Source organism: Orcinus orca, chromosome 19, assembly GCF_937001465.1.
Source record: "Orcinus orca chromosome 19, mOrcOrc1.1, whole genome shotgun sequence".
In the NCBI taxonomy this organism is placed as follows: domain Eukaryota; kingdom Metazoa; phylum Chordata; class Mammalia; order Artiodactyla; family Delphinidae; genus Orcinus; species Orcinus orca.
This window is the reverse complement of record NC_064577.1, coordinates 16,891,617-16,897,399: the sequence shown is the minus strand read 5'-3', so window position 1 is coordinate 16,897,399 and position 5,783 is coordinate 16,891,617. Positions and strand designations below refer to the sequence as shown.

At 42.2% G+C, this 5,783-nt stretch overlaps 1 pseudogene; it reads right to left on the bottom strand.

Moving 5' to 3' along the window:
* Nucleotides 1-1,691: 1,691 nt before the first annotated feature.
* On the bottom strand, nt 1,692-2,026 carry LOC101269289 (40S ribosomal protein S27-like; annotated as a pseudogene).
* Between the last annotated feature and the right edge of the window lie 3,757 nt (nt 2,027-5,783).

Here is a 5,783-nt window from a genome sequence, read left to right as displayed (position 1 = left end):
GCATTTAAAAAAAATTGTATTGAAGGATAATTGATTTACAGTGTTCTTAATTTCTGCTGTACAGCAAAGTGATTCAGTTATACATATATATATTCTTTTTCATGTTCTTTTCCATTACAGTTTATCCCAGGATATTGAATATAGTTCCTGGTGCTCTACAGTAAGACCTTGTTGTTTATCCATCCTATATATAACAGTTTGCTATAGCATTTTTTTTTAACTGAAGAAATGAAAGAGTTCCCAAGTGCAGCCAACAGAAAGCCTTCATCAAGTCAGTAGAACTTTTCAATCAAAATGACAACAGTCTCTGGTCTGTCTCTTGCTGGAAATAGAAAATGTGTGGAAGGGGTTTCACCCTCTGGGCACTGATCACAGAGTCCAGTATCTTGTTATAATTTTATAAAAGTCAAAGATCCAGCCACTTTCATGGTAAACATGGCCTTTCCAGCATCCTCCGTAAATGGTACTTGACTCTTGCTGAAGGCATTCATATTGTCAGGCTCTGATCCTGGGAAAGCCCTTCCTGACAGCATCTGTAAAGGGCTTGATGAATAAAGGGCTGGATCCAGATGTGAGGACGCAGCTTTTCTGGGCTGTCTTCTCTGTGAGCCCTCCCATCCTCAACCTACTGCCTTCCCCGTCCCATTTCTTTGAGCGCAAGATGGCAGTAAGGCACAGCGCCACCGTCCCTTGTCATCCTCTTCGTCAAGGCCATCAGTGTCCTCCACACTTAGGAGTTCACCGGCCCTTTCTCATCCCTCAGCTTACTTAAACCATCAGCAGCATTCCCCCTCTTGCTTTGAAAACAACCACCACCCTCTCTTCATTTTCCTCCAGACCCACTGGATGTTTCCTTCTCTACTGACTAGATCCCTATCATCTTTCCACCTCACATGCAGAACTGCTTCAGAACTCACACTTAGATCTCTTATGGTCTCATACATTAGGTGACCCCACTCTGTCCCATGGCTTTAAATACCAACTCTATCCATGACTCCCTAATTTATATTTCCAGTCTTCTCCTAAACTCGAAAATCTCCGTATTGCCTATCTGACATCAGTGAATATCTCATAGTCATACAAACTGAGCATATCTGAAATAAAATTCTTTTTTTTTTTGTACTCATCCCTAAAACCACTTTTTTCTGAGCCTTTATCATCTCCATTTAAAGAGAAAACAAAACCAAAGTAAAACAAACAAGCCTGGAACCATCTTCCTAGGTGTTGGCCATCATTCAAGGAATTTGACACACCCTTTCCTTTCTGACACAACTCATGTTTAATCCATCATCGAATTCTGTCTTTTCTACCTTCAAAACAATATTAGGGAAAACATTTGCTTACACGCTTTTGCCCTATCCTAGGTTTTCTCCACCTCAGCATCGTTGCCATTTGGGGTTGGATAATTCTTTGTTGTGGAGGCTGGTTCTGTGCATTGTAGGACATTTAGCAGCATCTCTGGCCTCTGCCCACTGGATGACACATTCCTTCCCCTCCAGTTGTGACGATCAAGAGTATCTCCAGACAATGACAACAGGTCCCCTAGGGCAGAATCACTTCCAAGTGAGAGCCGCTGTTCCACCCCCAGCAACCCCATCTTTCACCTGGGTGATCGCAGTGGCCTTACAGCTGGCTTCCTTACTGTCTCTCTTGGTCTCATATATTCTACCCAGTAGCCAGAGTGATCTTTTTTTTTTAATCCAAAATGTGTTTATTGGGATGGTTTCCCATTAATCTTGATTCAGGGTGCTTTTAGTGCTGCTTCTGTCTGAAGGAGCATCCTTCTGTAAGCCTTGCTTTTCCTCCTGTAGAGGCTGGCAGAGGACAATAGAACAGCCAACACATAAAGCTACTGTTTGTGCATGGCTGAAGACAGAGGTGATTTTATAGCATCCCGGGCATTTCACATCCACGAAATAGGAATTGGGGCTCTACACCAGATGCTTCTTCTGGTGTTTCCTCTTCTCCTCTTCTGGAGAGGGATGAAGGAGCTCCTTTGTGAGAGGCATGTTCTCATGGGGAGGTCATCACCCCCGCAAAGGAGAATCATCTTTTTTTTTATACAATTTTTTTTGATGTGGACCATTTTTAAAGTCTTTATTGAATTTGTTACGATATTGCTTCTGTTTTATGTTTTGGTTTTTTGGCTGCAAGGCATGTGGGATCTTAGCTCCCCGACCAGGGGTCAAACCCGCACCCGCTGCACTGGAAGGCAAAGTCTTAACCACTTGACCACCAGGGAAGTCCCGAGAATGATCTTTTAAAAAAGCCATTCGGATGATTTCACTCTTGTTGGCGGCCGTGGTGATGTGCCCTCAGAGAGCAGGATGAGAGAAGGGTGTCTGGGAGACAACATCGACTGCCACACCCTGGGATCTGCCCGCGTCCAAGCTCTTCTCAGCTACACTGTTCGCAGGCTGCTCTGGGCTGATGATGGAGCACGGCCAGGGCCTCAGAGTTGGGCTGTCGCTGACTCACACGTGTGATGCTTTGGAATTTCCCAGAGCTATATTCCAGTTTGACCAATCTTCCTCCCCTTCCTCCTTTCACAGGACTTTCACAGACTTACATCGTGTTTTTAGGTCTGTCCTAACCTACTCTGTCTCCCTAGCAAGCCTTCTCCCCCTTTATCCTCCCCAGGTGTTTTCTCTAATAAACCTCCCTGAATGTCTAATTCCATCCTGGCCTCTGCTTCTCAGACAATCCAAAAACTCCCCTGCTCAGGACTTTCTAATGGCTTTCTTCCTCACTCAGAACGAATCCCATAGTCCTCGAGGCAGGTCACAAGGCCGCGTGACCTGCTGATGCCTTTCTTGCTGATCTCAGCTCCTGCAACTCCACACCTGTTCACTTTGTTCTAACTGCACTGGTTGTATTGCTATTTCTTAAAGACACCAGGCTCCTTCTTGCCTTGGTGATTTTAGCATCTATTCCCTCCCCCTGGAATTCTATTCCCCTGGATATTCATTTGGTGAACTTACCTGAAGTCTTGGGTTAAGTATCACCTCCTTAATGAGGCCCATCCTGATCACACACTTCAGAACTGCCGCCCAGCTCCCATTTCCCCAGCACCTCAGTGTTGTTGCCTTGTACTTTTCTTCATTGCATTGATCACTTTCACTCTATTCTATTCTATTCCATTATGTCTGTTTTGTTCTCTGATACATTTCAAGTACCTAGAACAGTGCCAGCACAGAGTAGATAATCAATAAATATTTGTTAAATGAAGAAACCGACTTAGACTCTAATTCCTTATTTGTATGTTTCCCTCATTAAACTAAGACCTTTTTTTCCATTTATTTATTTCAATTAAAAAATTTTTATTGAAGTATAGTTGATTTACAATATTATATTAGTTTCAGGTGTAAAATATAGTGACCCAGTATATTTATAGATTATACCCCATTTAAAGTTATTACAACATAGGCTATATTTCCCTGTGCTGTATAATAGATCCTTGTTGCTTATTTATTTTGTACGTACTGTTTTGTACCTCTTAATCCCCTACCCCTATCTTGCCCCTTCACCCTTCACTCTACCCACTGGCAGCTGCTAGTTCTCTGTATCTGTGAGCCTGTTTTGTTGTATACATTCATTTGTTCTATTTTTTAGACTCCACATATAAGTGATAGTATAGAGTATTTCTCTTTCTCTGTCTGACTTATTTCACTAAGCATAATACTCTCTAGGTCCATCCACATTGTTATAAATGGCAGAATTTCATTCTTTTTTATGGCTGAACAATATTCCATTATATGTATATCATAATACCTATACATATACCACAGCTTCTTTATCCATTCATCTGTTGATGGACACTTAGGTTGCTTCATATCTTGGATATTGTAAATAATGTAAATAATTTGACTTAATCAGAATCTAATACTTTATTTGTATATGTTTCCCTCACTAAACAAAGACCTTCTTGAAGACAGCAACCTTTGCATTCTTGATACAGCTAGACGGCGTATTAGGTTCTCCGTCCATGTTTGTTGAAATAAATTGCTTTAATATCTCTTAACATGGTATTGGGGATACTAACCCACAGGGTTGTTTCTAAGATTCAGTGGCACACCATGTATGAACTGCCATCATCTGGCTCAGTAAATGGTAGCTGTAAATAATATAACGGGAAACACTAGCGCCGTCTAGTAAGCAGTCGCTTCATTTCTAAAAGTAAATTTAGTTATTTATTTATTTTTGGCTGCCTTGGGTCTTCGTTCCTATGCGCCGGCTTTCTTTTAGTTGTGGTGAGCGGGGGCTACTCTCCTCTTCGTTGCGGTGCACAGGCTTCTCATTGCAGTGGTTTCTCGTTGCAGAACACGGGCTCTAGGTGCACGGGCTTCAGTAATTGTGGCCTGCGGGCTCAGTAGTTGTGGCTTGTGGGCTCTAGAGCGCAGGTTCAGCAGTTGTGGCGCAGGGGCTTAGTTGCTCTGCGGCATGTGGGATCTGGCATGTGGGATCTTCCCGGACCAGGGATCGAACCCGTGTCCCCTGCATTGGCAGGTGGATTCTTAACCACTGTGCCACCAGGGAAGCCCAACTGCTCAATTTTTAAGCTACCTGTATTGCAATTATTTTTTAGTTTTTTGTTTGTTCATTTGTTCTTTTACTACTAATTAGTAATTCTACTGGTGTGTACATCAGAGTGTCCGTTCCTCAATCCTCAGTTTATTACATTTAATCAATAAACTACTGAAACAAAAAATAAATGGTAGTTGTAAAAAAGTGCTGTTTCATAGGAAAAGAAACAGTAATTTGTGTGGGAGCTTAGAGAATGAAGCACTCACTTCCAGCTTTGGGAGAGAGTGCAAGTGTAAATCTGAAGATTCTTTTCAAGAAGCAGCATTTGAACTGAGATCTATGGAAGAGGAAGTCTGTGCTCACTTTTTCCACGATCTTTTTCTTTCTTCTGAGGGGAAGGGATGGAGATTCGATCAGACGCTGACCATGGGTCATGGATTGTCTCACATTTCCTGGTGGGTCTGGTCCCAGAACACTAAAGTAGGTCAAGTGCGTGAAGCGGCATTCTCCATCCTTTCCTGCTTTCATCTATCTGAGATTCTGTGGGTCTGGACGTCTTATTCTCCTTCACCTCTATCTTATCCTGCCTCCAAAAGACACGTAGGCTCAATGGATAATGTTCCTCAGAGGATGCCATATATTTTTAAAATTTTTATTGAAATATAGTTGATTTACCATGTTGTGTTAGTTTCAGGTGCACAGCAAATTGAATCAGTTATACATAAGTAAATAAATATATATATATTATTTTTTTATATTCTTTTCCATTATAGGTTATTACAAGATAGTGAGTAAAGTTCCCTGTGCTACACAGCAGGTCCCTGTTGGCCATCCACTCCATATATAGTAGTGTGCTTATTCTAATCCCAAACTCTCAATTTATTCCTCCACCAGGCTGCCATATTTCTTGATAGTCTCTTCCTCTCAAGAATCTCTGCTTCCTGCTCACCACATCCCCATTTCAGATTGACTGACCTATGGTAAGATCCAACTGTGGTCTTAAAGCAAAGTAAAAGTCTGTATCAGTTCTCTAGGGCCACCATAACAAAGTACTGCAGACTGGGTGGCTTAAACAACAGAAACCTGCTTTCTTACAGTCCTGGAGGCTGCAACTCTGAGCTCAAGGTGCCTGAAGGGTTGGCTTCATCTTTGGCTTGTAGATAGTTGTCTTCTCCTTGTGTCTTCACATCATCTTCCCTCTGTCCATGTCTGTGGCCAAATTTCCTCTTCTTATAAGGATAGCACTTATGTTGGGTTAG